The sequence below is a fragment of the Rattus rattus genome, chromosome 18 (genome assembly GCF_011064425.1).
Source record: "Rattus rattus isolate New Zealand chromosome 18, Rrattus_CSIRO_v1, whole genome shotgun sequence".
Lineage (NCBI taxonomy): Eukaryota > Metazoa > Chordata > Mammalia > Rodentia > Muridae > Rattus > Rattus rattus.
The window spans coordinates 37362516-37388629 of record NC_046171.1 but is presented as its reverse complement, the minus strand read 5'-3'; positions in this window follow the sequence as shown (position 1 = coordinate 37388629).

The following is a 26114-nucleotide window of genomic DNA, read 5'->3' as shown; positions in this document are numbered from 1 at the left end:
CAAGTTTACCTAGAGCTTAAAGGTTCTGATTCCAGCAATGTGCTATCATCAAACACGTATAAAATTCAAATCAGAAGAACAAAATCCAAGCTCTTTATCAACTTAGACGTATGAACTTGAACATGTGGTTGATTATGGTGAAGGTATGAAGCATGCCGTCTAAGAGGTTTCTCCGACAGTTGATGGGTTTATGAATTGAATCATGAGACTTCTAACTCATCAATGGACTTATCTATTGATGGAGTTACATTTCAATGGCATTATTGAGAGATGGTGAAAACTAGGTATGTGGTCTACTTGGAGAATGTTTATCGCTGGATGGTTGAAGAACCTATCTCGTCTCCGGCTCCTTCTGCTATATGATACTGTTACTTGGAGACGTGAACAAGTGTCTATTCACTCCACATAGGGAAACAATGACAGATCAAAGTAAGGATATCATCAGAGTACCGATAAGTTTATTGAAGTACTGACAGGATTACGGGCTGAGGGGTTACTTACAGGAACAGAGATGACTCAATGACAGCTCCGTCACCAGATGCCTACTCCCAACATGAGTAACAGCTACTCCTTGCAGATAGCTCTACACGTTGGATAGTTTTTCTTCTGGGATCAAATAGTCTAAGCCTCTTCTAAGCAGCATAGCTGATCTGAGAATGTCTCTCGATAGTCCTTAGTGCTTATACACGTTTGGGGAGGGAGAAATCTAGAGAATTTTGTCCATCTCAAGGACTTCCTAAAGCTTTTTAGCCACTTATTCCCTGAGTTTTTCCTTTAGAGGATGGGTCTTAACAAACTTCCCTTCAAAATGGGAGGAAATGGCACAGAATATTTTCTCTGTCGGGCTGTCTCTGCTCTCTGACAATGAAATGAGTAACATTTGCTACCATGCCCTTTTATTGTAGGTGCTGGCTAATTTTATGTCAGCTTGACCCAGGCTAAAGTCACCTGAGAGGAGGGAACCCCAATTCAGAAAATACCGCCACAAGATCTGACTCTAGGCAAGCTTGTAGAACATTTTCTTAATTAGTAATTGATATGCAGGGGTCTAACCCATTGAGAGTAGGGCTATCCCTGGACAGGAGGTCCTGGATTCTTTAAAAAAAGCAGGCTGAGAAAACCATGACAGGCAAGCCATTAAGCAGAACCCTTCCATAGCCTTTACATCAGCTCCTGCCTACTGGTTCTTACCCTGTTTGGCTTCCTGTCCTAACTTCCGTAATTGGTGATCAGTGATACAGAAGGATAAGCCAAATAAACCTTTTCCTCTCCAAGTTGCCTTTAGTCATGGTTGTTTCATTGAAGCAATAGAAACCCTGACTAAGACACTGCAATGAACCACAGATACTTAAGACATGAGTCCTGGTCTAGAGACTGTGTTCTGGGGAATAGACTACACTGTTGGAGAAACCTTCATCAGTGGAGGCCTCACTGAACTTTAAAGGACCTCCCTTGCAGCCTTGCCAAACATCTGGCTTCTTGCTGAGACATCGTCAATCCGATCCAACGAAAAATAGAGCACTTTCTTAGTGCTCAGCAAAACACTCGCGGTCGACAGGTATGGCCATACACCTATGATTACACTTCCCCCAAACGGAAAGTTGTGCTGTTATTGCTGTTAATTACAAGCACCATGTTTGTGTGGTACACACAAGCAAACACTCCCTTCCGATTAGTGTTCTCAGTTTCTGGGTCAGCCAGAAGACACTCTCCAACAAGGGCAACATGTTGCACTATCAGGCCAAAAAACTAGGGCTTCCCTGAATGGATGGCCTGTTCTGATCTACTTGTGATCTCTGTCACGGATGTAGAAGGTTAGCAGTAGCATGGCAAGGAGGCAGTGCTGATGGCTACCAACGGAAGCAGAGACTGCTGCCTGATGAATATGGGTGAAGATTTCAGAGTGGCCTGGAGCAGAAACTGAGTAGAGCTGTGACAGCCAGGGGCAGGAGTGGGAAAGGGAGAGAGAAGTTAAGAGGAAGTGAAGCCCCATGACTGTGGAAGGTCACAATCTTGTTAACTAAAGTATGAGAGACTTTGGGCCCTAGAAGATGAAGGATTCTAGGGAGCCAATTCCCTAAGGATTAGAATATTGGTAGTCAAGGGCCGAGGTCTATAATGTTAGCTGCTATTAGGAGCTCAAAGTCCGTACACTCAGACTTGAGAGCTTTATCACTAGTCACCACCAGTACAGACCAATGTTAGCTATAGTTACGGATGAGCAGTAGAGGCATGAACCAGGGACAGCTGTGTGTGCAACCACTGATGGTTAAGGACCAAAGCAACAAGCCTCTGACCTAAGTTTTACAACTTTAAGTTCTGGATTGGACAGGTTAGAGCCAGAAGCCTTTGGTTCTCAGGCCTCAGATTCTAGGAAGGCTTGAAACGGAAGTGCCAACATCGAGGAAGCCACCCTTTGGCTACTCAGGGTTTCCATTCTGAATTATGGACATACAAACAAGAACATTGGACAGTTCATTGGCAACAGAAGCAGTGGTAAAGGAGGCATAAGCTATATTCATGGCCAGAAATTCGACCTCACTGTGCACCAGGAACACATGTCCAGACCCTCAGCCTCAGTCCATACCAGAAACATACACACCTGAACCCTTAGCTCACCTCACAGAAGGAGCACACACACCCAAACCCTTAGCCTCACTCCACACCAGAAACACACACCTAAGCCCTACTCTAGGAGCACACACACACACACACACAACCCCTAGACCCTCAGTCATTTTACTTCACACCAGGACCACCACATCCATACCCCGAGCTTCACTCCACATGAAGAACACTTATAGCCAGACCATCTACCTCCTTTCCACACCAGGAATAAACATGACCAGACCCTGGGTCTTCTGGATATACTCCTATGAGCCTCAAGACAGTTGGGATGGGTCCTTCTCACCCATTAATGTGATTTGAATAAAATAATGTGTGAGATAAACTTACATTCTTCCTAACATATTAGCATCATTTTATAAAACACAGTTCAGAGCACACATAGAGATACACACCTGCAACTGAAGCACTCAGGAGCCAGTAGCAGGAGAATCCTGAATTGAAGGCCAGTATGGGCAATACAGTGAAACTTTGCTTAAATTAAAAAAAAACAAAAACAAACAAACAAACAAAAACCCTCAAGTGTCCATTGCTGCCACCCTGAGTTCAGGTAACTGTTGGAATCAGGGTGTGTGGTGGTTTGAATAGGTATGGCCACCATAGATCCAGGCTTCTAAATGTTTGACCATAGGGAGTGGCACTTTAGGAGGTATAGCCTAGTTGGAGTGGGTGTGGCCTTGCTGAAGGAAGTGTGTCACATTGGGGGTGGGCTTTGAGGTCTCCTACTGCTTAAGCTCTGCCCAGTGTGGAGTCAGAGTTTGCTACTGGCTGCTTGTGGATCAAGATGTAGAACCCTTGGCTTCTCTAGCACCATGTCTGCCAGCAGGCTGCTATGCTTCCTGCTGTGATAATAATGGACTTAATCTCTGAAACTGTAAACTAGCCCTGGTTACATGTTTTCCTTCATAAGAGTTACCTTGGGACTGGAGAGATGGCTCAGTGGTTAAGAGCACTGTCTGCTCTTCCAGAGGTCCTGAGTTCAATTCCCAGCAACCACATGGTGGCTCACAACCATCTGTAATGGGGTCTGATGCCCTCTTCTGGTGTATCTGAAGACAGCTACAGTGCACTCACATACATAAAATAAATAAATCTTAAAGAAAAGAAGAGTTACTTTGATCGTGGTGTCTCTTCACAGCCATGAAACCCTAAGACAAGGGGCATCTGGATTCTAAGCCTGGAGCTTGCGTCCCAGGAGGATGACACATTCTCATGAAAAAGGAACGGCTGGCTGGCTTCCTGAGTAGGGCCATAAGGGATTCAGATCTCAGCACCCAACCCCCCCACCCCCACCCCACACCCGCCCCCAGAGTCCTGCGTTATCTCCAGACTTAGATAAACTACCTTCTCAAAACATTCACCACACTGTCCTCAATTCTCTGGGAGATCAGCTGCTGTCCAGAAGATGTTGCAAGATAGTGAGGTGCTCAGATAAAACGTCAAAGTATCAGCATCTCCTATAACAAAGAACTCTGTGACAAAGGTTCCTGTGCTAGTGGACCCTGTACCAGCTACCCCTTGGGCCTTCTCATCTCCTGTCCTAAAAACCTACCAGGATAGTTATGGCCCCTCCTGTACTCAGGGCCACACAGAGTGGTAATATATTGCCCCATGGTCTCTCACTGACCTGTTGCTTGCTGATTAAGTTACAGTGACTATAGAGCGAGCAATTCCCAGGAATCTGCATGTCTCTGCCTTCCAGTGCAGGAATTACACATGGGGGCCACCACACCTGGCTTTCTCACAGAGATGTTGGGGATTGAAATCAAGTTCACACTAACACAGCCTGTACTCATGCTGTTTCCTCATCCACAAGACTAAATAATTTTCAGCCAGCTCCCTCTGAGATATGTGTATTAATATTTTTTTTAAGCTAAGACAGTAGCCACCATCAGATAAAATTCTCCTTTAGACTCTCTTGGACTCTCCTCCAAGCCTTCCCTTCATCTAGTGGGCTGAAAAAAATTCCTTCCAGACTTTTCAGGGACCTCTGGACACAGCTCATGGATTAGAGATCTCACAGAGTCTGTGTCTAACTTCTCTCCAAGAAAAGGTCATCAAGGGCAGCATTCCAGATCAGGTAGCCTCCTTGCAAAGGGTTAACACCCACTTCACATTTTTCTGAGTTGCTTTTAGTAGCAAGCTGAAAAAAATTCTTTCATGTATGCCCAATTACACTGGAAAGTGTCGAGCCTGTGAATTTAGAAATTTGCTGTCAACACTTTGCTACAAGTAGATATTAATTGATTTAAATCACCATGGAACGCCGACAGAAATGCAGTAGACGCCAAAGGCTTTCTGACTGAGAAAGGTAAGTACAATGGAATAAATGGGTAGCATTTTCCATTTCGTTACTAATGTTGTTACATGCACACTTAACTCAGGAGTACTTGGACTCTCACTTTCTTTAATTAGCCAGCTCGGATCCATTTGCCTAGCCCACCATGAGTGGTTTTTAAGCTGTTTCAAATAAAAAAAAAATTCAGTATTCAAAATGAACTCATAGGTTAATGATGTTTTCCTCAACTTCACCTATTTGATCAAAACACGGAGAGAATGTAGTATTCATAAGCATTGTTAGGGAAGAGGGGGCTCATGAGTGTCAAAATGTACTACATATTTCAAGGACATATATTAATTCTGAAGTTATTTATTTTTCTACCTTATCAGTTTGGGGTCATAGACAAGATAGTTGTGGTGTTTACCAGTGTCCTTCCTAGCTTTCCTTTGAGATGATATGGTTTCCTGTGCCATCATCTTGCAATTGGGTTTATGGTGGGTGTAACTTCCTTTAGTCAGTGATGTATGAGTGTCATTCTGGACATACATACTCAATTGCTGATGGGATACTCTCTCAGCATCCTTCTCACCTGTCTTGGCTGCCATGGAAACACATGTTAATGTGGAGATACAACGTGGAGTCATCCCAAATTCTGCTATCTTTCAGAATTACAGTTACTCACCAGACTGCGGATGTCCAAGAAAAGAACAGGGCTTGCCGAATAAGGATGAGGAACCAAGACTGGATCCCTGGCATTCGCATAAAAATCAGGTCTAGTTAAGTGTACTTGTACCCCCCAGCAATGGGAGGAACCCTGAGATTTCTAGGAAAGTCAGACTCTAGTTACCGTGCTTGTCAATATTCGGTGTTGAGCTCATTTTGTTCCTACTGACGGTTCAGCTACCTTATCTATGAAAGAACATTGGGAGGAAGAGAGGCAAGGACAAATATAAACCCCTTGTGCAGTACCAGCATAGCATCACCAGAACAATGCTGTTTGTTTCTTTCTTTCATGGACTGCACCAAAGCTTTGCTCCACTCAGGTTCTCTCCTTGAAGTAGATGATACAAGGCCCCAAAGTTCCCATCCCCACCATCAATTAGTTCACACTAGAGAGCTCTCTTTGAGCTGGGGGTCTCTCAAATGTTACGCTATGGGAAAGTAATGAAGTTCTGTAAAGTCCTGAAGTTGTGAGCAGACCTGGGCCGTGTTCTGTAGTCTTCAGAGCAGTCCTCTACACGCATAAGGTCAACCCGCTCAACAGACCAATAGGGGGTCTGTGTAGTGGTCATCCTTGGGATTTTCAGGTTCACATTCCTCTTCTGGTAGAACACATTCTTTCTCTTGGAAAGGTCCCATTTGCTCCTCTCATTTGGACACAGGGTTGTCTCACCAGCTGGCTCCAAGGGGAAGCCCATGACTCAAGCTGGGCCAATTGGGTTTTTTTTTTTTAAAGCATATGCTTTCCATCTGGTCCTTCGCAAGTTAACAGAATTTAAGCCACCAGCTGCAGATGGTCATCTTTACCACTATGTGAGCAAGTCTATCTAAAAATAGAAGCCAGGGGGAAATGCTAAAATAGAAACATGGAGGGCAAAATCGTAAGAAACATTATTAGACATCTTCATTTCAGCCAAAGTCAGCCTGGCATTTTCAGTTGCATGAACAATAAATTTCAGGGTTTTTTTTTTTCGGCGGGTGGGGGGATCATTAGAATTGTGTTTCTCAACAAACAATAAATGCTGGCCAGGATGTGGGGAAAGCGGAACCATATGTCCTGCTGGGGAAGGAATGGTATGCAACTACTATGGAACTCAGTAATGGAGGTTCCTCAAACAAAACTAAAAATAGAGGTTCTGAATGACCCAGATGAACACCCAGATGACCCTAACTCAGCACACCACGAACATCCTTACACATGCATGCTTATTGCTACGCCATTCACTGCGGTCAAAATACAAAGCCAAATTTGATGTCCATCAACCCATGAACGTACAAAGAAATGTCATGTATGTGAACAATGAGATCTTATTCAGTTAGGCAGAAAAGTAAAATGATGACATTTACAAAAATTGAGTAGACCCTGGGAACGTTGGATTAAATAAAATAAATCAGACTAGGAAAACCACTGCTGAATGCTCTCTCCCATGTGAAAGAGTTAGATTTAAATGTACATATATGTACAAATATGTGATGTATTATATTATATATATGCAAGAGTATGTGTGTCTAGTGTGAAGGTAGAAAGGGACTATGAGAAGACAAGAAGAGGTCTAAAGGGAGGGAGAACAGGATAGGCTAATGAAATATATGTATCAATAAAAGAGGAGTGAACTGTTTAGGGAAGAAAGAAAAGCAGGAATGTTCAGATAAGAATAAAATCTGATACACACACACACACACACACACACACGCATGAAATTTTACAATGAACCGATTTCTTTATGCACTAAGCCACAAAACAAAACTAAATAAATAAATCAATTTTCCTTTTCAGAGAATAATCCATATAATTCACTATAACACACACACACACACACACACACACACACACACACACACACACTAAATGAACTAAAATGAGGGGTGCGATAAGCTTGGTGGTGGGTTTGGATTGGGTAAGGGGATAGGTAAAGTAACAGGCACCAAGAGTGATAGACATTTGTTGAATCAATGGGCAGGGAGAACGTTACATAACATCTAGAGGCATCAAACAAGTGAATATGTAGGGTGTGTGTGCATGTGTGTGTGTGTGTGTGTGTGTGTGTGTGTGTGTGTGTGTGTGTACATGCATGCAAGCCCATGAGTTTAATTATGGTTTTCACATGGATAAATGGAAGGTATCTCTCACCTCCAACCATTAACCTTGGTCCTAGGGAGAAGTGGAGCTATCTGAGTCCCTCAATCTTTCTCCTTTGTCCCCTACCCAATAATGCAGACAATCGGCTCTGCTCTTGCAGAGAACGATAGAGAAGACCTTGTTGATGAAGATACCATAAGCTTGGTCAAAAGACAGAGCGATGAAGCTGTAATTTAGCTGGAAGCTCCCTACTGCTGGCTAGCTTGTGCTGTCCAAGCCAATGAGGGAGAACTGTTTCTAAGTCTTTCTTACTTTGAACCTTGTGGTAGTACCTCTGACCAGGTAAGATGTCCTCTTGGTTCAATAATGGAAAGTCTGTGATGGCTATAACAAACCACATTCTGACTGGACGTGAGACCTACTCAACAAAAGGAAATTGACATCTGGTACTATAAACCCAGTAAAAGCCCGTGACTTGGGGAAGGGTTATTGATGCTGGGAGAGAAACTACTGTTATTATTTTGCTAAATATGGTATGTCTGTGAAATTGCTTTCTAATGAATTGTGTTTATGCCCATAAAATAGTGCTACTATTAATTCTGATCAGAGAAGCTTTTTCTTGTAGTGGTCAGAAGTGACTACAAAGACTCCTAGTTGGTCAAAGCGCTGAGCATAAGATGAATATTGAATGTTCATCAAGAAATGAAGCATTTACAATATTCCCTTCTAGTTTCAGTGAACATGGTGGAAGATGAGACAGAGGAAACCCAAGACCAAGAGGAAGGGGGATAGGGACTATGAAGGACTATAACACTCCTGAAGTCACCACAGCTTGATAACCCAGACATGATTTCCACAAGAAGGGGCCGGTTAACATGCAGGGTGGGGAATCATGGGATTCTACTCCTCCCTCAGGATTTATACAAAAATATTAGTTAACATGAGAAAGGAGAGACATTTTCTTCAGTAGCCACTTGTGAGGTGCACAGAGTCCTGGAAACAGCCCCTCCTGTAAATAGCCCTAATGAAACGTATTGGGCCACACACAAATACACACGCATACACACACACACACACACACACACACACACGCAGAGGCACATACATATGTGTACACATATACCCAAATACATGTATGCACACACATACACCTGCACACATACATATATACACATGCATACACACACATACATACACACATATACATACCACTGTGCAAGCATTCAGCAGCTGAGCTGCAGCTCAGGTCCTGTTTCCTCCTTTTCACCTTTGCAATATTTAATGTTACTCAATGTCCTTCCAAAGCACTTAACACAAAGTTGTATTTTTTAATGTGCTACAGATGGGTCAATTGTACTATGACAGACCCTCAGGATGGAAATCCCCTGGTGACAAAATATGACAAAAAGAGAGAGACAAACACATACAAACGTACACACACACACAGAGCCACAAAAATATACAAACACACACATACACACAAACACACACACAGACATGACTTATAAATACCACACACATAAGTACACACATATACACGTATACATCCATATACTCTATACAGGCATGCAGATACAAAACTATGAACATACATCTAAGTATACACATAAGTACACCCATACACACCCATGTATACATGCCACACACACCTACATACTACATACACATAAAGGTACAGGCATGCACAAACATACATATATATATGCATATATATGTGTACACCACACGTATACACCACACATGCACAAATATATGCACACTTCCATATACACACTATACAAACACACAAGGATATACATACACAAACATATACATACCACATACTCATACACACATAAATATATACTGCATACATATAAACCTGTGCACATACAGCACATAAACACATATAACATTTATACATACATGTGTACCACATACATATTTACATATATACATACCACAAATCCACAAATATAGACACATGTCACATATATACACAGATATACCCATACACATATGTATATTATGTAAACCCATATACACATCTATATATGCACACACACAGACATACACCTACCACATATGTGCAAACACATGAACAATATACTCAGAGACACATCCACACAAACACTTATATAAGCGCAGAAATGCAGACATACATACTATAATTAAATAAATAAACATACTTAATTCAATTGACTATTTTATTGTGATAGACACATGGCATTTAAATTATAGAAAATGTAAATTTAAATTACAAAAAAATGCTGCAAAAATGAATGGATGTATACACACACACACACACACAGACACACACACACACACACACATATTTTTGTAGCTGAGACTTTGAAGAGTCCGCCTATGTGGCAACTCCATCCTGGGTGAGGGAGTGTGCTGGGGTGCTGGGCAAGCAGTCTGCTTTAGGAATCCCCTGGGATCTATAGAGGAAGTGAGCACATTAAATGTACAGCCCGAGTCCTGTAAGAACCACAGAACCCTCTAAATTTCCACTGGTGGGGGAGGAGGGTGAAAAGCAAAGAACAAAATCGGGGAAAGTCAGACAAAGTCATCTGAAGGGGATGCTGGAAGGAGCCAGGGCCAGAAGCAGAGCTGGGGGACAGTCCCTGGCCACCACCACCCTTTGCCCTATCAGTGGCCTGGGAGCCACAGCTGAGAGGGTCAGCTATCTGGAAGAGAGCTGTAAACTCCAGAAAGGAAGGCAATACTTCTCCATGGGACTTCCCTGGCGGGGGTTTCAGATCTTTCTCTGTAGCAACCTCAGGACTTGTGACAGGGCTTCAGGGAAATGAGACAACTCAGATGCAAATGTCACAGGAAATTCAGCGCTGAGCCTTGCAGAGCAGGAGAAAGCACTCTGGCCTAAAGACCAGAAATGGGTGAAAGGAAGCCTCAGAGAACCAGGGAGCACTTTACCAGGGCATCTGTAATGATTAAAGTTATTACTGACCACCTACTGTGTGCTTAAACTATGAGCACCTTCTCACCCATTCTTACAACACATATTATGAAACAGACATGATTTCCCCCATTCTCCTCTGTCCAAACAAAGAAATGCTCTCACCAGAAAGTTTTATGGTTATGTGTTTCCTTGTGACATAGCACAGATAAGCTTCGATCTATTTATCATCCACAAAGTTACAGAAAATCACAGCCTAAAACTAGCAGATCCCTGCCCAAATCTGTATGTTACTGAGCGGTTGTGTAGAAACAGGAAACTCATGTAGGCACTTGGGGTCTCGGATCTCTCAGTCATAGAATGGGCTACAGTGGGGTCTCTCCAGCCTTTGGCCTCTCCAGCTCACAGGAAGTCACTTCGCACCAAACTAAGAAAGAAAATTACAAAATCGCCATCAAATATTTTTAAAGGCAAACGACACATTGGGCTTATCATGTTCTTGTTCCCTACAGATAACACACTTCAGGGGGTTTACCTTAGCAAATTAAAATTTTTTAAAGTTATTTTGTTTTTGCTCTTTTGGGACGACCATGGAAATGGAGACAAAGTTAGCTCTCTGTCAGCAGAAATGCTGCACAGAAAAAAAAAAAAGAGAAAAAAAATCAAGTCAACATTCTTCCTCTCCCCCAACCCCCACCGCACCCCTCCTCCCAGGAGTAACCCATCACTCACTGTGGGAAAATGATTACTTACAGGAAGTAGGGCTGGTGAGTCATCACACCGTTCTTCTGGGACTCTCTCAAGTGAAGTAGTAAGAAATTAGCGAAAAGATTGAAAAGTGGGGGTGTGGACTGCGATTTGCCAACAGCTCCATTCTGGGCACTGCAGGCTGAGGAAAAGTAAGCAAGCTTTGGGGATTTTGAGTCACGAGGCACTAAATCACGGTCCTGTGCTAGACTGTGGAGTCCAGGGCAGAACCACACAACTCATCTTCCCAGAGTCACTCCTTGAGCCTGAGTTCTTAGAGCTCCAAAGAGTCATTGATCAGCAAACACCAAGTAATGCCACCTCTGGGCTTGTCCTGACAGGCGACCTGCTAAGCCCTGCCTGTGTAAGAGGCATGCCTCCTTATAGAAAGGATCAACAAGTATCAAAGGAAGGCTTCAGTCACTTAACACTGCCCTCTCCTTCTACAATACAAGGACACATGGACACCACAGTCGCACTTCCTATTGTGGTCTTAGCAAATAGTACTGTACTTACACTTTCTCCTCTATGACTAACCTGTTCCAAATGCTTTTTCCACCGTCGTTTTCTACTTGCCCTTTTTTGCCCTTAGAAAGTGTCTGAACATGAAGCTGTTCTGTAATCAGAGACATAGAAATGCACAAGAAATTTTAGGACAAATTACCTACTGCATTTGCAAACTCTCGGGAGCCTGTAGCATGAGATCAGAACACTGATGTTTTAATGACTTGGTATTCTCTATTTCTTTTGTGTCTTGAAGGCAGTGAAAGGAAAAGTTCAGTCAGATGTTTAAAATTCTCACAGGCCAGGACCCGCTACAGGAACAGGTTTTGGTATAGCACCTGGACTGAACAGGACTCAATGGCTGAGGTCACCAGTTCCAGGGTCATTTGCCTTATTTAAGTCTACCTCCTTACCAAGTTAAAATAAAAAATAATCACAGACTCTAATGTGTCCATTTTTTACTGGTGAACTATGTAATTGTGCTACAAATAAATTATAGACAATACAAAGCATTCAGAGAATTATTTTTTAAAAGATGGCATTTAAGATATATTTGCTTCTATTAATTTTTCCTCCCCTGTATCTCACTGAGCCCTGGGGCTCGTGTACCTCCCCCTGGGCACTAAGGTTCTCATGTCATGATAGGATTCATGTGTTAAATGAGCTCAAAGGACGTTCCATGTCCAGTGAAATCTTGCTAAAACCCTAAACAGTCAAGATTGATCTTAAGGCAGCATGAAAACCACAGATGGGTGAGCTCGGACCATCCTCTGGCTGCTCAGAAAGGTATTTCCTCCGATGCCCAGGCTCTTTGCTCCTTAGATTAATTCTTTGAAATATTATACATGTATACATCTTTTAATCATATCCACCTCCTTTTGCTCTACCAACACCCCCCAGACCCGATTCCAACCCATTCTCCTCTGCAATAGGTCCCCCTCTCAACGTCATGTCCTTTCTCTATCTATCTATCTATCTATCTATCTATCTATCTATCTATCTACTATCTATCATCTATCTATTCATGTCCTTTCTCTATCTATCTATCTATCTATCTATCTATCTATCTACTATCATCTATCTATTCATGTCCTTTATCTATCTATCTATCCATCTACCATCTATCTACCATCTATCCATCTATCTATCTACCATCTATCTACCTATCTATCTACCATCTATCCATCTACCGTCTATCTATCTACCTACCTATCTTTCTTTCTATCTTTCTATCTATCTATCTATCTATCTATCTATCTATCTATCTATCTATCTATCTATCTATTTATCTTTCTCTCTCAAATGGGCCTAATTAGTGTTGCTCATATATGCAGGAATATGGAATTATTTATCAGGGCATGGGTCTATGCCCTCAAACGCCCCCCCCCCAATTCTTAGCCCCACTCTCATCCTCATATACATCATTAACTACTATAAAATTTTCATTTAGGGGTGGTGTGTCATGAGCCCCTCCCACATCATGTTGTAATGTGTTAACTGGCTTAGTCTTGCATAGATCTGCAGGTATCCATGGTTATTCTGAATTCATGGGTGCATGGTCATGTCTTGGGCAAAAGACAGCATTTCACAGCGCTCTGCTCCACCGTTAGGTGTTACACTCTCGGGACATGTCCTGAGTGCAGGGATGAAGTGTTAACATAGATGTCTCATTTAGGGCTGGGCATTCAGTCACTTACCCACAGCACATAGCCCAGTCATGAGCCTCTGTGTTGACTGCTTCTCTAGCCAAGACTGAGATAACCGAGATCTACGGGTTCAAACACAAATATTCAGGAGTTTGACAGCATGACCACTCAGCAAAATAATGAGAGTAGATTCCCCACCCTCCTAGGACCTATAACCTCTCCAGCTGTGGTTTTGTGGGAACAGCTGAAGACACCTCTTGGTGATGTCATCCTCCTTCCAGTATAACTAATCTTTCGAGACTCATTTCTACAGAACACCAACGTCATGTGAAAGGTAGAGGATGTGTTTCACTCTGGTGGCCACACCCTGGGTGATGACTGTGCAGGGCTGACTACAGTGACAGGGCTGATGGCAGGTGATCTCTCTCTTGCCATGGAGAGAACAATGAAGTGTTTCTCGTGCCCAGTAAAGGAAATATAGGTCTGTGTTCAGGATGCTGAGAGAAACTAGAAAACTCAGCTCCACACTTACTCTTTACCAAGCTGTGCCTAAAATCCCCATGCTCTCTACTCATTTTCCACTTAAAAAGTGTGTGTTTATTTTATAAAGACATCTCAGCAGGGAAACCTACTAAACCACCACTCACACTGTGGTGTGACTTTTGGAAAGGAGTTTCCTGGGCTCATAAAAGCGCAAGGCCTATCAAATGTTGAGGGGCTGAGGCACAGAGGTGGAGAAGGAAAGATGAAAGGTTAGAACCCATTTGGAAGACCCACTAATTTGAATGGGGGAACTTCAGGTGGAAACAGTAAAAGAAACCCGCAGAAGACAGGACACTTTGCTCAGAGGCCACTCCGGCCAGTCACAAAACTAAAATAGCTTACCTCAAGATTAATACATGAAACACACCGGCTTGCAGAGGAAGACAAGAAGTCCTTCCTTACCTCAGTTCAGAGCATGTGGGAAACAAAGCTCGGGAAATGTGAAGGGTGTTGAGGGGGGTGACTCTAAGGATAATACACCCAGGGCTTGGGGGCTTTGGGTGCTCTTTCCCCAGCTCAGCAGCCCTCTTACACCCTTTAGCAAGCTCTCCCCCTGCTTCTACCCATGCCATTCCTCCTGGTGGCTGCCAGGAATTTCTTGTAATTGTTGCTGTCTTTTATCTTTCACTCTAGTAAATCATCCTTGAGCTTCCTTTTGAGTCCATTTCTGAGTTTCCGTATAAATGAGAGTAAGATCCCCCCGCCCCCCACAAATCTCTACTTGAACCATTGGGGAGATGGAGAGAAGGAAGAAGGATTTAAGGCAACACAGTGAGTTCTAGGTCAGCCTGAGCTACATGAAACCAAGTCTCCAAAGCAAAAAACAAAAAAGAAAGCAAAGAAAAGAAAATGAAATCATTCTACTGGAATCCACTCTAAATCTTGGTTATGTGGGGCATCAGTTCTAAGATCACTGAAACAAGGAAATAAACCTAGCACTTTTATGGCCTCAAAGTTGACAAGAAGTTACCAAAATTCCCAGTGGGCATATACTAGACTTTCATACTCCAGCCAGGGAAACCAGGGACATTCCATTGATGAATCACATCTAGAAGACAAGGGACACTATACAAGGCTTTCCCAGACAAAATGAATCTTAACAAAGTTGGGGAGAATGAAATCAACTTAAGAGATTTGGAAGCCATGGGCATATTTCCCAGAAAACATGACAAAGCATGAAGTAAGAAATGCTTGAAAACAAACACTGGGCCAGGAATTAAGCTTGATAAGAGAGAACTCAGTGGGAACATAGAACTGATGCTCAGGCAGATAACATTGGAGAGGACCTTGGGACAGAGTGAGCCAGGTGCAAGGATGTGCTACCATTTCCTGAAAGTGTTAGAGGCAAGTTCAAGGGCTTTGTTCATTTTTCTGTTGTAACTGATTATCTGAGGCCAGATCATTTACAATGAACAGAGGATTGGTGGGCCAGTTCCCTTTCTATGGCTCTGACAAAGAGTAACTTAGGGGAGGAAAAGAGATTTATTTTAGCTTACAATTCCAGATCACATCCCATCACTGAAGGAAGTCATGACCAGCACTTGAGGCAGGCTTGTTTACTATACCGGACAGAACTTGGTCTACACCCACGAAGTAGAGCAGGACACAGTGGATGATGCTTACTACCTAGCTTGCAGGTAAGTTTATACTCTGCTAACTTTCTTACAGTTCAGAACCACCTGCCAATGGATGATAGCCCTCACACAGTGGCTTGGGGGAGATGACTAAAATATGGATGAGAATCCCTCAGAAAGGTTTTTCTTGTTGAACAAAAAAAAAAAATCTTTTGTAAAGGCTCTGGCATCAAATCTGGCATGGCACATACAAACTCAAAGTGACAAATATGTGATGCTATCTATCTTAAGTGTATATAAGTAGCTTGGAACACATAGACTGTCAGTGGGAAGGTTCTAATCATATCTTGACACTCAAAATATTCGACTATATATGATGTCAAAAGTTTCTGAATGAAAAGAGACCAATACAGTCAACATTTTTCCCTGGAAAGACCAAACATCTGGTTATTTTGAATTACTAAACATGTATTTCATAAAAAAAAAAAAAAAAAAAACAGAATAAAATCTTATATATCACTTTCTATGACCTTGAGTTTAGATGTAATTATTTTCCATGGTTTTATGTAAACATAGCAAAAATAGTATGGGTTCCATAACCAATAGCTGAGCCCGATGATACTAATCCACTTGTAGCCCTTGTTTGGCTTCCAAATAACTGAATGTGCATGCAAGCTCAATGCCCATTGTATCGTCAGGGTCCTCAACCTGTGGTTTGTAACCCCTTTGGGTTGCATATCAGATACTTACATTATGGTTCATAACATAGCAAAGTTAGATTTATGAAGTAGCAATGAAATAATTTTATAGCTGGGGCCATCACAACATGAGGAACTGTACAAAGGGTTGTAGCATTAGGAAGATTGAGAACCACTACTCTAGAGAAACAAAGTAGACAAAATGTGTATATATATATATATATATATATATATATATATTATATATATATATATATACACACACATTCATTTATAAATAATTTACCAGAGTGGCTAACAGGCTATAGTCCAACAATGGTCATCTATGAACGGAAAGCCTAGGAATCCAGTAGTTGTTCCATCATGAGACCGGATATCTCAGCTGGTCTTCAGTGTATGTTGGAATCCCAAAGAAGTAGACTCCAATGCCAGTGAAGGGGTGAATTTGCCAGCGAAAGCTGGAGCAAACAGAAAAAGAGAAAGAGTTTCCTTCTTCCATCTGTCCTTTACATAGGCTAACAGAAGAACGTGTGGCCCAGGTTAAAGGTAGATCTTCCCATCTCCAAAGATCTGAACTAGGAGTGGGTCTTCCCACTTCAGATGATTTAAACAAGAAAACGTCTCTCACTGGTGTACCCAGCCACTTGGATTTTTTTAATTCCATATGTAATCAAGTTAACAACCAAGAATAGCCTTCACAACCCATACTTTTATGAGTCCACACTAGCTCATCCTGTCACTCAAAACAAGATTTAGAATTGCATTCATCTTCTAGAACCCTTGTTCTCCTATATCTGGTAAAAACACCATTTACCTTGGATTTGAATGAGAATATTTCATGAATCAAGAAGCATTTCTGTTGTGATTTTTCATCTCAAGGTATCCCACTAAGCCAATAGCTTCCAGTCACATGGTATGCAGCAAATGCTCACCCAGAGCTCCTCAAAGGAAACTAGATCTAACTCGCCGAAATAGAGCTGTGTTGTCCTTTTGGAGCACAGAGAACAGGTTAGCTCATTTGCTTCTTCTTCTTCTTCTTCTTTTTTTTTTTTTTTTCTTTTTTTCGGAGCTGGGGACCAAACCCAGGGCCTTGCGCTTGCTAGGCAAGCGCTCTACCACTGAGCTAAATCCCCAACCCCTGCTCGTTTGCTTCTTAACGAACACCAAACCTTCTTCACCTCTTCACAAAGAAGCTTTGTCCACAGTTTTGATGTCGTTGGTTACTTCAGTTTGAAAAACCTGGCACTCATGGATATGGCTTTAGACTGTGTCTGCCATTAAGCTTAATGGGACTTTCTCTTTTGGGTCTTCTTTTGGTGATTCCTTGTCAACTTTTCACACTTCCTTCTTACCTCTAACCCTTTGATGGCCTCTGGACAAACCCAGTCAGTCATATTTGGTTAGAGACAAACGTTCCGGGACATAGGAAGAAAAACAAGCATGATCATAAGAATGAGGCTTCTCCTTTTAGTTCACAAATAAGTTGAAGACAGCTTAAAACTATTTTGTTTCTTCTCTGGCCCAGCACATTGCATATTCCAGACAAGTAGGTACTCGTTTTTAATGTGCTGATTCTGGAATTTTCAAATATTCAAAACAAGTTTCTGGGGATATTGTTAGATATTTATTTGTTATTCAAAGTTATAATGTAGTTAAAATCTATCACACGTACCAGGAAGAAAGAAGTGATCTTCTTGGCTCCCTCATTGCAGGACCAGACTGGAACAGGCTGTGGACTTGTACTTCAACCTAAGTAGCACCCACTTTCTTTAAATTCCTTGATTCTCTTATAGAGAATGGGCTCCGTCTACCCAAGGCAACCATTGGTGTGAATGGCTAATTCTGCCCCGTCTACAGGGAATGAAAGTAAAGCTTTTTCTTTTCTAACTTTGTACAGTTTCAGTTTCAGCCACGCAAGCATGTAGATTAGAGTCAAACGAGACCAGACTCTGTACTCCCAAACCATCACCTCGATGTCAATTCTGACGTGTTCCTCCCTAACGAGTATGTTTCAGTCTCATGTCTACATGCTAAGGCAAAATGCTCTATGTCATTTCCGACTTCTTTCCACCATCCTGCTCCCCACCAATCAAAATTAATTCTTACAGAAGAAAACTCCATCCTGAAATATGAGTCTTTCAAAATTGAGCTGACTCTGATTCAGGTCCTACGTCAGAAGTACTGTCTGAGTTACCTCTCATCTGGAAGTTCGGCACCTCTGGTCTGTATAACCAGTATGGACTACGGTGTGGTGGCGTTCACCCATAATCCGAGCACTCAGTAGGCTAAAGCAGAAGGCCTGGGTGTTCAAAGCTACCCTGGGCAGAAACTCTGTTCCCAAAAGGCAAGGAAAAAAAAAGCTAGAATTTACTGCCTCATTACAAGAACTATATGAGATTTATATACACATATATACATGTATATGTGTATATACATGTATATATATTCGTGTGTTACATATATAAACATATACATAACATAGTCATATATGTAAAATACATGCACACATAGTGATATAGTATGTCATTATGTGATACATATTATCATCCATATGACATTCTTGAATGCACGTGCATACCCACAAAGTCACACATACTCATAATCTGTCTAGTGTTGAACTTAACAGAAGCCATTGCTTCAGCATGTACTAAGCCTTAGGCAAAGAACAATATTCAAGAGTGGTACAATATTACTCACTCCTTGCAAAGCTTAAGATGTGGTTTAAAACTAGAATAAGATTCCTGAACTATAGCACATAATTAGAAACTATATTGCATAAATTTACTATGTACTTTATAGCCATTATTAAAACTATCCATAAAGCTGGGTTACCTTTTTTAAATGTCACAAACACACAAACCTACTTTGCATGTAAATGTGGAGTTATCTAATGGAACTGTATCTAAATAGTGCGAATGGGATAGCCGTGTGGTATACAATTAGGCCCTGGGGACAATGTATCCCCAACAGTGAGTGCTCATATCATTTCCTTTTCTTGATATTCAATGGCATCTAACTAGCCTCAGAGACTCATCAGACAAGAGCTGTGAGTCTTAAAGCCTTATCCTAGTATGAAGCTACTGAACAGATGTGAATTTTATAGCTTTATCCTAGAATTTAGGACTTTGTACATGATAATCTATGCGTTTCTTTACATATGTATTTTATCTTGGAGATATTAAATGTTTATGAGTGTCATTAAAAAAAAGACAATTCATAGCCTGGGTGGGGTGGTTTACACCTTTAATCCCAGCCCTTCAGATGCAGAGGCAGGTGGCTGGATCTCTGTGAGTTCCAGGCCAGTCTGGTCTACATAGTGAGTTGTAGAGAAACCAGAGCTACATAATAGAAACCCTGAGTCTCATACAAACACACACACACACACACACACACACACACACACACACACACACACACACACACAGAAACACACACACACACACACACACACACACTCTCTCACACACACACACAGACACAAACACACACACACAGTCAGTCACAGTCACACACACCACACAGAAACACACACACACTCAGTCACAGTCACACATACACACAGTCACACACACACACACACACACACCACACACACACACACACACACACACATACACACAGTCACACACACACACACCACACACACACACACTCAGTCACAGTCACACATACACACAGTCACACACACACACACACACATACAATACACACATACACACACATACACACACACACACACACACACAATTTATGAACCTAGCATGATATCACATGCCTGTATTCCCAGCCTTCAAGGGATGGAGATAGGGGGATCAGGAGTTAAAGATCAACCTCAGCTACATAGCAAGTTATAAGCTATCCTGGCTTACAGGGGATCATGCCTTAGATTGAAAAACAAAAACCATACAATAATCAAGTAATGAAAACAGGAGCAAATACCACTGGGAGAACACGTGCATTTGTTCTATCTGGTAAGCAGGAAGTATCCGGTTATCATTCATGATTTAGACTAGAAAATGACGCAACACTAAATAAGTAATCAAGTAGGAAAAACAAAAAGAACAAAAAGAGAAAGAAAGAAAGAGAGTAGGATGCCCAGGAATCTCCTAAACCCTGGGGCAGTGAGAGATGGCTATTCAACATGATGTTTTCTTTGGATTATTCATTTATCCACCATGCTGTGGAGACTGTCTTTATGCAGGTAATTATCACAATGTTATAAGTACTACAAATGGCTCTTTGGGAGGCACATGATTTTAGAAGACATGTTAAACTTGGTAAATGGCAGAAAGGACCATGGCAAGGGCTGTGTCTGCACTGTTTGACAACCAGACCCTAGTAGAGGCCCTAAAGCTATCTGCCTGGGCTCTTCCCTTGGCAACCAGCACTTGTATTTTGGGTAGTAAGCCCAACACCCGTGTCCTTCTGGAAAATGGAGCTTGGGAACCATTTCTGAGGGCAATGAAGCCATAGAAATGAGTTCCTGGTTGTTGTGGATGCCAGATTTCTATACAGATCTATATACACATGACCTCAAAACTGCTTCCTTGCATATTGGACTCTTCTACTAACACTTACAATTAACTGGCTGAGGAAGAACTAGATGCCAATGGAGAGAAGAAACAAAGAAAAGATTTACTCGTCCCATTTTCATTCTGCTCTCAGGAGTTGTTCTGAAATTTTGAAAAAAAGAAAAAGAAATATTGAAGCCTGTTATGGTTTATTTTTGTTATTTTTTACTCTTTAATTAGGAGGGAGTAGGTACATATAATGTTCTTGAAGCTAGAGCTGAAGCTCCCACAACCCAGAAATGGCAGTGGTGAGCTGACTGATATATGATCTAGGACCCAACTTGGGTCCTCAGAAAAACACTGCCCAGTCTTAACAGCTGCAATGCTTAAACATAAACATTTCATGCAAAGATGCCCTTAAATCTCTCTAGGCCTCTTGAAGGCTTAAAAAAAAATGTTCATGGTGTTTTAATAGGTAGAAAACGTCTTTCGAATAAAAGAACGTAGTGTCACATAAGAACCGAGAAAATATTATTATAGAGCTTATGTCCTCAGCAATAATAAACGAGGACATAGGATATGTGCCCACCCATGTCACTAACGTGTCAAGACTGGGTCATCCATTCAAGTGCACCATTTCTCCAGGCTTCCGGCCAGCCTTTGTCTTCCAGCAAATCCTTTGTACTTATGACTCAGTCCTGTGCATTCAGACTCTGAATCTCGGGGTTTGTTTGTTCAACGTTCTGTTCTCTCTTGGCTTTCTACTCACTGTGCATCGGCCTCTGCAGATGTCCCTGAAAATCCAAGTACAGAAGAGCCTTGGTCACATCTGCTGGTGTCTTTGCAATCATTGTTTTTGATACTAGAAGAACTTCTTTTCTTCTTGCGTGTTCCAAGAAGGTTTTTTTCACCGTGTTAAACAAAACAAGCTGTGCACAGAAAGGTAGTGCTTGATCTCTCTCCTACAGGAAACCTAAAAGCTGATCTCATTCAAGTTGAGAGTCTAGGTTACTAGAGGCTAGGTAGACTACGAGGAAGAAAGATGGCAGGAGGCATTGATTAATTTGTTCAAAACCACAAGCAGACGAGAGAAACCGTGTAGTCACTAGAGATAATAATGGATGTCTATTTTTAAAGTGGAAGAAAGCGTTTTTAAAAATTGGCAAAGAGATTATAAACATTTGAGAAACTGTGTATGTTGTGATTTAAACATTAGATAGTGTGTTCCTGTATAGACTACCTCATGGTGCCCCCTTTAATGTGCATATTCACATGTACCAGGGAAAATTAATTATAAAAACTCAGAGAGAACTGGGTGTGTTGGCACAACCTGTAGTCCTAACACTTTGGACACTGAGGCAAGAGGAAGCCGAGAGATATGAGGTGAGGAAAGAGAGACAGAAAGATTGCTTAAAACTTAAAAACATTTGTCACAAGGCTAAGAACACCTCAAATGCAGCAAAAGAGAACGTAAAAGTACGGAGGCTGGGCAGGATGATTATCAGTCTGAGACTGGAAAAATCCTGTCTCAAAAGACAAACAATGAAACAAAAGCCAACATCCCACAATAGAACTAAATAACAAACAAGCAGGGAAGAAAGAGCCTCTCCAGAGGACAGAGGGCAGCTCTCAGCAGCCTGTCCAGCTGGGATTCCCCAGAGTTTGCTAGGCTCTCTCACTGGCCTCTGAGCAGAGACCTGGGACCCATATATTTCTAGTGGTCTTTTCCATTTCCTAACCCCTGTAGTCACAGGACTTTGCTAAAGCCATTGCCCTAGTACCAGTCAAACTTGTCATCCTTACAAAATAACAAATAAAATCCACAAATATTTTGATAAGGTCTATTTAAATAAATGAAACCCGCTATCATTTTGACAGAGCACTTTCTACCAAGGGTGACGGTGTTTACAGGAGTTTAAGCAAATATTTGCATGAGGGGCCCTCGCCTGTTACAACAGTAGGATGGAGTCCAAAGTGCAGCACCTATCCGGACTTTCCAAGGGCTTCCACGAAGTCTCTGGGAGTGGCTTTCCTGGCCTACTGCCCATGTCTTTGAAATGCGCATATCAGCTTTAGCCCAGCACCTTATCAAAAACTGTGTCCATTGCTGGGCCAAATAAATTAAGGGCTCATTTGAAATCCTTAGCAGTCCTTCCTGGTTCAGACCCAGAAAACAGTCATTTTATATGACAACCTGAATCTCCTCATGGGAGGAGATGGGGCGAGGGGGGCGGGGAGAAAGAGAGAAGGAAAGAGGAAGCTGGTGGACCTTATCCTGACCCTAAGCACCACTCTCCTTCCCAGAATATGACCTGAAGGTGAGGGTGGTGTGGTACTGACTTTTCACCAGGAACGAACGTCAGTACAGCTGTCTCTTTTCCCTTGGATCATTAGAAAGCAGAGCGCAACAGGAAGTCAAAGGTTTCAGTAGAATGAAATCAATTCAGGACATTGAAGAAAGAGAATGGACAGAAATGTCCTCTGTTCCATCACACTTCCATATACCTACAATCACCGATGGAATCCCCTTTTTATAATACGATGAAAATATTGTATGTCATTCCTGGGGAAGGCAATTCAAACAGAAATGGGCAGTAGGTGCCCAACATCTATGGGAGCACTGGAAAACAAGACACAAGGACACAGACAGACAGACATACAGACAGACAGCAACCGCAACTCCAGAGTACACAGAGTTTTCTGATCTCTCACTTCCGTGCTTGAGTAGAAAACAATAAGTGTTGTATGTCCAGACATCCCGTCTTTTATTTCTGTTTAAAATAGCCATGACTTTTCTCCACTTGTAGGCTAGATTAGGTGCTGCTCGTGTCTACTTTAGAAGATTGATAACGAGGAAATATTACATCCCAATCTGATTGCTTCCGTAAATAATGCTCCAATGAAGATTCTTGCCCATTATTTAGTCCCTCCAAAGAGTGCCGGAGAAATATGCCCCACTCCCACAGCACTGGCTCTGTTAATTGCCCTTTTTGTCTCTTACACGAGATGGGCTTCATTTTGTCTCCTAGGCTGGCCTGGAATACTTGGAGTAAGAAATCCCATTGTCTCCGGCTCCAGGAGAGCGGAAGAAATGGAATTCACTTCACTCTAGAATGAAAGCTCTGAGCTCACTTCCGGGTTGGTTTAAAAATCCAACAAACCTCGCTAATCTCTGGGCACTCCCCAAGCTCAGGACTTGGCATCCTACAAATCCCCACCCCGGAAAACTCCGCCTCCAAAAAGTTCCACTATAATAAGCCTGTCTTTTGCTCAGTTCCCTGCTGCTTCTAACCCAGGCAGAGGCAGCCACCTCTTGTGTCTTTCCCAATAAATCTGTTGTGTGAGGTTGGTGTGCTCTATGACTTTGTGGTATTACTTGGCTCCCGATTTCCAGGATACCTTCCCCCTCAGAGCTGTCACACTTCCATTGGAGAAATGGAAGGGTCAAAGTTAACCCACAAGCCCCAAGGACAGATAACTTCCTGAAATGCTGGGCTATGGTTCTTGGGAAATAGCAAGTCACACATCTTTGCTCCCCTAAACAAATTTATTTGCACCAGATGTGCATGATTGGACGTGGGCAGGAAGTACAAAGGGAGGAAATATGTATGTTTGCTCCTGATTGGAGCGGATGGGAAATCAGGATATATGCTTGCCCCTGATTGGAGCTGAGGGAAATCAGGATGTGTGCTTGCCCCTGATTGGAGCTGATGGGAAATCAGGATGTGTGCTTGCCCCTAATTGGAGCTGATGGGAAATACGGTATCCTACAGTTTTGCTCTTTTAAGCCTCTGTAAAAAAGTGACTCTTTGCCATTTCCTGGGAATCCAGGAATGGACCTGGCCTGAGTCCATCATCCTGGCAGATATTTAATAAAAGCTTGCTTCAGATTTGGCTCAAAATTGTGGAACTGGCTTTTCTCTCATGAATCTTGAATTTAGTAGAAGCCTTCCTGCTCAGAGCTATAACACTTATAGCCACCAGTGCACTCAACTTAGTGTTTTGTCTTTCTGCCAATTAACATTTATTGCTTTTATTATCTTTTTCGGTACTAGGAGGCAACCCCGGGCTTCATGCGCATCAAGCATGCGCTGTACTGTAAAACTATAACCCAGCCCACAACCCACTTCAATTGGCCTAGTGGTTTCAGCTGGACGGTCTTTGGGTGGAGCTCAGCTAGTGAAAGGCCAGAGGGTGTCTATTCATGAGCCAGAAGCAGGTAAAAATCTTTGTGAAGCTGCTATGCTATAGCTTGTGGCACATGCCTATAATCCCAGCGTTGGGCTGATGGGGAAGTCTTGGTTATAGAGCAAGACCTGGGCAGAGAGAGAGAGAGAGAGAGAGAGAGAGAGAGAGAGAGAGAGAGAGAGAGAGAGAGAGAGAGAGAGAGAGAGAGAGAGAGAGAGAGAGAGAGAGGAGAAAGGAGGACGAGCAACCTTAAGCAACCTTCTTCTCACCAATCCCCACCCCCCCACCCCTCACCCCCCCACCCCCGTTTCCTGCCTCCAATTCTCAAGCAAAAGAAATGCAAACTCCACAGCTGCTGTACATGGGAAGCTGCTACTGTTGTTCTGTTCCTGGGAGGACGCTCAGAGGAACACAAGCATAGAGTTTACACCCTACAGGGAAACTTCTCTCACAGAATTGCTGTGAATGGCTGTGGGTTTAGTTCCTTTATGACTAAAGGTAATGGTTACTCCGCTTACTATTTCACTTCTTTTTAAGGCCCAAGTGGCCATAAGATAGTGTCGTAAGGTTTCCTTGTTTGGGTTTTGGTTTTAACCAATGCTCTGGTTCTTTTAGAGACATTGGCCAGGATCTGGGTGTGGTTGTTCACGCTTCAATCTCAGCGCATCGAAAGCTGAAGCCAAGGCAGGAGAACTACTTCACCTGTCTGTCTGGCCCACAGACTGGGAAGAAAGCTGAGGGAAGAGGAGAGAAAGCAGGGGAAAGGGAAAGACAAAAGTAGGCAAGGAAAAGGAGGAAACTGGAGGCAGACAGGCAACCTGGGAGAACACAGGAAGTCTAACTTGTTTATCCACCTCCTCCCTCAAGGGGAGCTAATTTCTCAGCAATAAAAGGTCAGTGGTGCTTAGGTTCTTATCTACCTGGACTTCTTCCCATGAGCAGTGAAGAGGAGCAGGAAGCCCAAAACTGTTTTGCATACCCACAGGCCTATGGTAACCTTGTAGCCTTGGGGAACAACAAAGAGGCACATCGGAGGCACATCCGGCTGACCAGCTGGCTTAGTAACACTAGTGACTCTGTTTCCTTGCTAAAAAT